Below are 9130 nucleotides of genomic sequence, written 5' to 3'. Positions count from 1 at the left end.
GTAAATGAATGACTGCCGATCAGCTGTAGCACGATGGTAAATGCATGACTGCTCGACCGGATGTATCACGGTGGTAAATGAATATACAGGACTACCCAACCGGTCATAGCACGATGGTAAATGAATATGCATGTTTCACTATATAACAAACATTAACATCTTTATCAAATATCTCAATAGAGACTTGGGAACATACATAGACATGCTTGAATATCACTTTACATGAATGAATAACAGAGACATCCTTAACTGCTAAGAGTAGAACCACGTATGGAATAACATTACGTTTACGTATCGTTACTTGTGTCATGCCAAAAGAAAGACGGATTAGCCTTAACATACCTTACTCGAGGAGTTTATCAAACACTTTTACTTGAGCTTGCCACGAAAAACTTTTGCTCCTTTAAATCTTTGAACAAGAACTAAGCACTTCTTGTGATCATGGCATATTTCATGTTGCTGGACATCTAGAGTATCGTGGATGTATGTTTTTGCAATGTTTCAAAAGTAAGAGACACCATATTAATAGAAGGAAGGATTTCATCCTTCTTTATACATCTTAATTGCAAAAAAAAAAATGTATCATGAAGTCTTAAAGGCTTGCATTGTCACGTGTAAAGAAGGCACACCAAGTGCTATGACTCATGTGCATATTGGTACCACCCTTGGCCAACTTCATACTATGTGGCAGCCGACAAATTCCCCTAAAATATCACCTAATCTCATAAACCAAAGAGTCACCATTTGTATTGATCAAGACCCATAATTGCTGCCACGTTGGGAGGCTTATCAAGCCTATCCAAACATTTTAATTACTTATTCACCCCAAAAATTTGATGACTAATCCACCAAACTCCCTAATCTTGCCACCTAGTTCCAAGACTTGCCTAGTCAATATTGAATTCCCTACTTGTTGCTACCTCAATCCTTATAAAGTTGATTAGTCATAAGTCCCCCTTATCCTCATGATTCCACGTGAATTCATACAAATGACACTTATCCACTTATAACTAATTCCATATTCCATGACATCATACCAATATTTAACCAATTATTCACGCAACAATTTCTAGGTCTCGATTCACTTAAATACCTCGACTTTCTCCCTCGTAGAAAGTATTTCCCCCCTTGTATTGTTGGTCGTTTAAAAAATTGACTTTCTCTCTCTTCGACTAACGGTCGACTTCGACCATCTCCCTCTCTCTCCGACGAACGCCCTCCACAGGCGAGCCGGCGCCGGCCTCGTTGAGCAGCGGCCCAGGTAGTTCGTTTTCCCTATCTTTTATACTCTCTCTTTCTTCTATCCCCATTTCTCTTGCACCTCTCTCTTCTCTTCTCCCCCCTTCTCTCTGTCAACCCTAGTTCTCTCCGCTGGCGAGAACTCTTGCCCCCGCTGTACGCCTCGCCCTTGCCCTCCTCCCTCCTTTTTCTCTTTTTCCCCCATTTTTCCTCTTCTTCTCCTTGCGGCTGTTTTGGGGTCTTGTCAACGGCTGCCTTTGCTAGTACCTACTCTAGCGTCGTGTAAGTGGGTAGCCAGGGCTGCCAGGTTAGTGGGTCACCAGGTTCGGTGGTGACAGCCCCCTTCCCTATTTGGTTTTCGTGGTTCTGTTGTAATTTTCCAGGTGGATAGTCGCGGCGTACGGGCAAGCAGCACGGGTCACCTCCGATTGGCGTTAGCAAAGGACGACAAGGATTTGGAAGGGAGCGCGACAGGTTCCTCAGCCTCGGGTGTATTCTGATCCAGGTTCTATTCTCGGGAGTTGGTACCTCTCGTTCTCTGTTTTCCCTTCCTCTTTTGTTAGCTTTTTGTTGTCATATTAGTCGATACTAGTCTAGTCATAATATTAGCGGGTCTGTAGTTACAACCTGTTTTCTTCGAGTTTGGTCAGTCACTTGTTCTGTGGTAGCGATTTCCCTTTGTTTATGTATTCCATTTTTATTTACTGTTTCTTCATTTTCTAAGGTAGATTTCAGTTCAGATTCGTTAGGGTTTTGGGAGCTGCTCTTTTATTTACTGTTTCTAAGGTAGATTTCAGTTCATTTTCTAAATTTGAGGATTCCCTTCCCGCTCTTAGCCAAAATAAATAAAACAGGAGGATTCCCTTATATTCTCGTTTTCTTCTTCTCCTTTCCTGGTACATTTTATATTGTTGGGGCTATACCAGTGGTAGCGGTGATAGCTCCTTCTGGTTTTTGGGTCGTGGTATTTTCTGTGTTTTCAGGAATTCTCAGAGTATTGGAGACAAGTGGGGTGCACGAGCACTGGCAAAGGAGAGCAACCTGAGCGAGTGTCAGCAAAAGGCGGTAGGAAGTGGTGCGTGAGCGTACAACTACATCGAGTACAACAAATCAGCCACAGGTTTTGTAATCGGGAGTTGGTACCTCCTGTTTTACCGTTTCCCTTTTGGTGTTAGCTAAATTACTTTTACTTTACTTCGCAATAGTTAAACCTTTCAACTAGGATACTAGTTACCACTTGTTTCCTTCTAGTTTGATTTGTGTACGTTGTGCACTAGCGAGTCTTCTCTAGATTGTTGTAGGTGTAGTGGCTGCAGTCTGTGATGATAGAATAAGGGCATGTCCTCGGGTGGGGCAGAGTGTGGGGCTGGGGTCAGGTGGTGGGTCAGGTAGAAGGGGAGGTAGAGGGGGCAAGGGAGCCTATAGGTTGAGAGTCGGGTCGTAGAACATAGGTTCACTAACGAGTAAATCCATAGAGTTGGCGAAAATCCTGTAGAAGAGGAAGATTAATATAGCGTGTGTCCAGGAGACTAGGTGGGCGGATCGAGGGCGAAAAACGTGGATGGGTATAAGTTGTGGTACTCTGGTGTCCTGAGGGGTAAGAATGGAGTGGGTATCCTGGTAGATAGCCATCTTAGAGAGTCCGTGGTAGAGGTCAGGCGGGTGAATGATAGACTAATGACTATTAAGTTGGTGGTGGGTGAGGGTATTTTAAATGTCGTTAGCGCGTACGCACCGCAAACAGGTTTGGATAAGGATATTAAGAGGCGTTTTTGGGAGGGGTTGGATGAGATTGTTCATAGTATACTGCCTTCTGAGAGGTTATTCATAGGAGGAGATTTCAATGGTCATATTGGGTCATTTGTAGGTGGGTACAATGAGGTACATGGCGGCTTTGGTTTCGGGGAGCGGAACGGAGGGGGCATTTCGCTGTTGGACTTTGCCAAGGCTTTCGATCTAGTCATTGCGAACTCGAGTTTTACGAAGCGGGATGAACATTTGATTACTTACCAAAGTTCGGTGGCAAAGACTCAGATTGACTATCTCCTCTTTAGGAGATGCGATAGGAGGTTGTGCGAGGACTGCAAGGTTATCCCAGGTGAGACCCTCTCAACGCAACATAGGATTTTGGTGATGGACATTTGTATTAGGATAAGGAGGAAGAAGAGGTCAGTACAAGGACGCCCCAGGATTAGGTGGGGCGCCTTAAATAAGGATAAAGCTAAGGAGTTGGAAGGAAGGTTAGCGGCAATGGGAGCTTGGAGAAGTAGTGGGGACGCAAACACAATGTGGTCGACGACGGTGGACTGTATAAGAAAGGCGGCGAGAGAGGTGTTAGGGATATCTACGGGCCACAATGGTGGCCACAAAGGGGATTGGTGGTGGAATGCAGTTGTCCAAGGTAAAGTGGAAGCAAAGAAGGCGGCTTACCTGCGGTTAGTAGGGAGCACTGACGAGGAGGAGAAGAGAGAGAACAGTCAAAGGTATAAGGTAGCTAGGAAGGAGGCGAAGATGGCAGTGACGGAGGCTAAGACGATAGCTTTTGCTCGTCTGTATGAGGAACTAAGGAACAAAGGTGGGGAGAAGAAGTTATTTTGACTCTCTAAGGTGAGAGAGAGGACTACTCGGGATCTGGACCAAGTGAGGTGCATAAAATATGATGACGACAAAGTTTTGATGGGAGATGACCAGATTAAGAGGAGGTGGAAGACCTACTTTCATAAACTTCTAAGTGAAGAAGGGGATCAGGATATTATACTTGGGGAATCGAGGAATGCCGACAGTCACCATGAAGTAAGTAATTGTAGGGACATTGAGATCGATGAAGTCATGGAGGCAATGCGTAAGATGAGAAGGGGCAGAGCTACCGGGCCAGACGAAATTCCGGTTGAACTGTGGAGGTGTGTGGGTAGAGCAGGCTTGGAATGGCTTACTGCATTGTTTAGTGTTATATTCAAGACTAATAGGATGCCTGAAGAGTGGAGGTGGAGTACAATGGTCCCGTTGTATAAGAACAAAGGTGATGTCCAGAGCTGTAACAACTATAGGGGCATCAAATTACTAAGTCATACCATGAAAGTTTGGGAGAGAGTGGTAGAAATGAGAGTGCGAAGGACGGTGTCTATTTCAGACAACCAGTTCGGGTTCATGCCGGGGCGATCTACCACAGAAGCTATCCACCTTATTAGGAGGATGGTGGAACAGTACAGGGATAGGAAGAAGGATCTCCACATGGTGTTTATTGATCTGGAGAAAGCGTACGATAGGGTTCCTAGGGAGGTCTTATGGAGCTGCTTAGAGGATAAAGGGGTCCCGGTTGACTATATTAGGGTGATTAAAGACATGTATGATGGAGCTAAGACTCGGGTTAGGACAGTAGGAGGCGACTTTGAACACTTTCCAGTTATTACGGGGTTGCACCAAGGGTCTGCGCTCAGCCCATTCCTATTTGCCCTGGTGATGGATGCACTGACTCATCATATTCAAGGGGAGGTGCCATGGTGCATGCTATTTGCTGATGACATTATTCTAATTGACGAGACACGAGGCGGCGTCAACGAGAGGCTAGAGATTTGGAGACATGCTCTTGAGTCTAAAGGTTTCAAGTTGAGCAGGACGAAGACGGAATACCTCGAGTGCAAATTTGGAGTTGAGCCGACGGAAGCGGGAGTTGAAGTGAGGCTTGACTCTCAAGTCATTCCCAAGAGGGGTAGTTTCAAGTACCTTGGATCGGTTATTCAGGGGATCGGGGAGATTGACGAGGATGTCACACACCGTATAGGGGTGGGGTGGATGAAGTGGAGGTTAGCGTCGGGAGTCTTGTGTGACAAGAAAGTGCCACCGTTACTAAAAGGTAAGTTTTATAGAGCAGTGGTTAGGCCTGCAATGTTATATGGAACTGAATGTTGGCCGGTAAAGAACTCACACATCCAGAAGATGAAAGTAGCAGATATGAGGATGTTGAGGTGGATGTGCGGGCATACAAGGATGGATAAGATTAGGAATGAAGATATTCGAGAGAAGGTGGGCGTGGCCCCCATGGAGGACAAGATGCGGGAAGTAAGACTCAGATGGTTCGGGCACATTCAGAGGAGGAGCACTGATGCACCGGTGAGGAGGTGTGAGCGACTGGCTGTAGTGGGCACGCGGAGAGGTAGAGGGCGACCTAAGAAGTATTGGGGAGAGGTGATCAGACAGGACATGGCGCGACTTAGGATTACTGAGGACATGGCCCTTGACAGGGAATTATGGAGGTCGAGCATTAAGGTTGTAGGTTAGGGGAAAGTTGTGAATATTTCTACAGCACAATAGAGTGAGACTAGCCAGTTAGGAGTTAGACTAAGAATGTCATTGGTCGTCTATTGATGCAGGGCTTTACCTGCTAGTTTTACTATACCAGCCATCTATTTCGTATTTCGTATTCTGTATTTCATATCTCTTATATTGCTGTTATTTTATTATGCATTTTTATGGTACTAATATATCGGCTCCTATTACCTTTTTGAGCTGAGGGTCTCCTGGAAACAGTCTCTCTACGCTTCGGGGTAGGGGTAAGGTCTGCGTACATATTACCCTCCCCATACCCCACTTGTGGGATTATACTGGGTCATTGTTGTTGTTGTTGTTGTTGATTCACTTAAATACTAATATATTTAATATACCTTACTATCATGATCATGTGGCATATCACTAGTTCATAAATATGAGGTATTATAGCTTTGACCATATTTCATCTCAAAATATCAAACTTCGGCGATGCTCAATTTTTTCGATTTGTTTACTCTCTGACCTTCATAACACTTACTTATCACTTGTTATAAATATCATAAGTATTTATAATCTCAAAAACAGTTTTGTCCTTGATCTTATGTCAATTATCTTATGACAAACCAATGTAGAAAAGTACGGGATATAACACATCTAACTCTAGAGCTACAAACTCTAATTCCATAGTCGATCTAGCAATGATCGACTATTTAGCTGATTTCCACGATATTGCACCACCACCAAGGGTGAATACATAACCACTAGTGGATTTTGTGTCATCTGACTTAGAGATCCAATTTGCATCAGTGTACCCTTCTAAGGTAGAAAAAAATCCACAATATAGGATACCATAATTCATGGTTCCTCTAGGATATTTCATTAGTCTATCTAATGCAGACCAATGTTCTCTGTTGGGATTATGACTATATATCTACTCAGTCTATACACATCATAGGCTATATCAGGCCTTGTAAAATTCATTAAATGCATCAGACCCCCAATAATTTGCACATATTTAGACTGAGCAACTGGGTCACCATTATTCTTTTTCAACTGAGAGTTAGCATCAAAAGGAGTGCTCACAGATGTGACATTAAAATATTCAAACTTCTTAAGAAGTCTCTCAACATAATGTTCTGACAACATTATTCCATCTTCACTCCTTATAACTTTAACTCCAATATTATATTTACTTCACCCAGATCTTTCATATCAAAATTAGTAGACAAAAATAATTTAGTACTTTGCACAATATTTAAACTTGTATCAAATATAAGCATGTCATCAACATACAAACATATTATCACATAATCATTGTCTACCACTTTAGTATAAACACATTTATCCACCTCAACTGAAGAAAAACAATCTCTCAGTAAGACTTGTTCAAATTTCTCATACCACTACTTATGTCACGACCTAAATCCTAACCTGTCATAATGGCACCTATCGTGGTACTAGGCAAGCACACATTTCCAAATTACTACCAACTTTGAACAGAAAATGAATCAAGTAATTTTAAATAACCAAAGTTTTCATAAATGGGGTAAAAACCTATAACACAAATGCAAAAAATAACTCCCAAATTGGGGTGTCACTGAGCTCATGAGCATCTATACATCACCAATCTAGAAAAGAAATGTTTACGAAAGTCTGGATCAAAATACAAATAAAGAAAAGATAAGGAAGGAGAAACAAGGACTGCAAATGTTGGGCAGTTACCTCGTAATCTCCAAAGATCAACCGTGCACGAAATCAACGCCCATTGTATCCGGAAATACCTGGATCTGCACACAAAGTGTAGGGTGTAGCGTGAGTACAACCAACTCACTAAGTAACAATACTAAATAAGAACTGAAAGATAGTGACAAGCTACAGAGTTATAATTAAATTTCAGTAGTCTTAATAAGGAAAGTAGGCATGCTTTCAAATCCGGCAATTTAAGTCAAATCAATTTATTCATGTCAAGTTCAAGTAAAAAAATTGGATATAATATCTCCCAGAAGTTTCAAAATAGTGACATATAACATCTACGTGCAACAACAATGAAAGCAAATACATCCTCGCAGGGCAACAGTCACTCAGTCTTTCTCAATAACTGATCACTCGGCTATCAGCCCTCAATACTCATACTCAATAGGTATCTGCGCTCACTAGGGGTTTACAGACTCCGAAAGGGCTCCTTCAGCCCAAGCGCTATATCACTGCGGCGTGCAACCCGATTCCATAATATATATATATATATATATATATATATATATATATATATATGAGAGAGAGAGAGAGAGAGAGAGAGAGAGAGCCATAAGTCATACATACATACATACATACATATATATATATATATATATATATATATATATATATACATACATACATACATATAGCTTATAATTCAGCACTCAGGCTCTACTCAGTCACCAACCTCTCCAGTCTCTCGGGCTCTCAGAAATTATAAAAATCAGCCCAAACAGAGATAATATATTATATCAACAAGAAACAAGAAGAGACTGAGATATGATATGCAAGTAAAACCATGACTGAGTACAAGACAATAATTAGCAAATAATTCAACAAGTACACAACCTCTGCGGGTCCCAACAGTGTCAACACATAGCCTAAACATGATTTCTAACTTGATTTGCAGTCAAATTTCTACAACACACAGAGAGCATATAGCTAACAACAAGTTATTCAACTTTATAGTTCCATGGAATAGACCAAGTCACAAATCCTACGGTGCACACCTACATGCCCGTCACCTAGCATGTGCAACACCTCCAAACCAATCACATAACTCATAATCCGGGGTTTCATATCCTTAGAATATATTTAGAACTATTACTTACCTCAATACAAGAAAAACTCTACTCCAATACGCCTTTGCCTCGCGAATCAGCCTCCAAATATCCCGAATCTAGCCACAAGCAGTACAATACAGTCAATACAGGCTAAAGGAATCAATTCCATAAGAAAAATACGAAATTATAAGCAAAAATCCGAAATTGGCCAAAAGATGGCCCCCGGGCCCACGTCTCGAAATCCAACAAAAGTCATAAAATTTGAAAGCCCATTCACTCACGAGTCTAGTCAAACCAAATTCATCAAAATCTGACACCAAATGACCATCCAAACCCCCAAAATAAACTCTCCAAATTCCTAGCCTCAAGCCCCCAATTTTACCTCAAAAATACACCAACTAGGTGGGAAAATCAATGAGGAAACATAATTATTGAAGAAATTTAACCACAAGTGACTTACCTCAAGAATTTCTTCAAAATATCTCTCACAAATCACCCAATTCTGAGTTTGCAAAGTCAAGAAATGATAAAACACTCGGAACCCAACGTTTATATTCTGCCCAGGCTTTTTGCACATGCGGCCACTTATCTGCACCTGCGGAACCGCTTCTGCGGTGAAACCTCCGCTTCTGCAGAATCCACTTAACCAGTTGCCACTGCTTTAGCGAGCCCTAGACCACATCTGTGCAATTGCATGTGCAGAAAATCCCATCGCACCTGCGCCCATCAGCCCGCTTCTATGCCAACATGTCCGCATCTACGGCCTCTGCCCAAATCCTTCCTGGCCACTTATGCGGTCCCTTTCTTGCTTCTCAGCTCGCACC

Source organism: Nicotiana sylvestris, chromosome 8, assembly GCF_000393655.2.
Source record: "Nicotiana sylvestris chromosome 8, ASM39365v2, whole genome shotgun sequence".
NCBI classification, from domain to species: domain Eukaryota; kingdom Viridiplantae; phylum Streptophyta; class Magnoliopsida; order Solanales; family Solanaceae; genus Nicotiana; species Nicotiana sylvestris.
Note: the sequence above shows the minus strand (reverse complement) of the source record.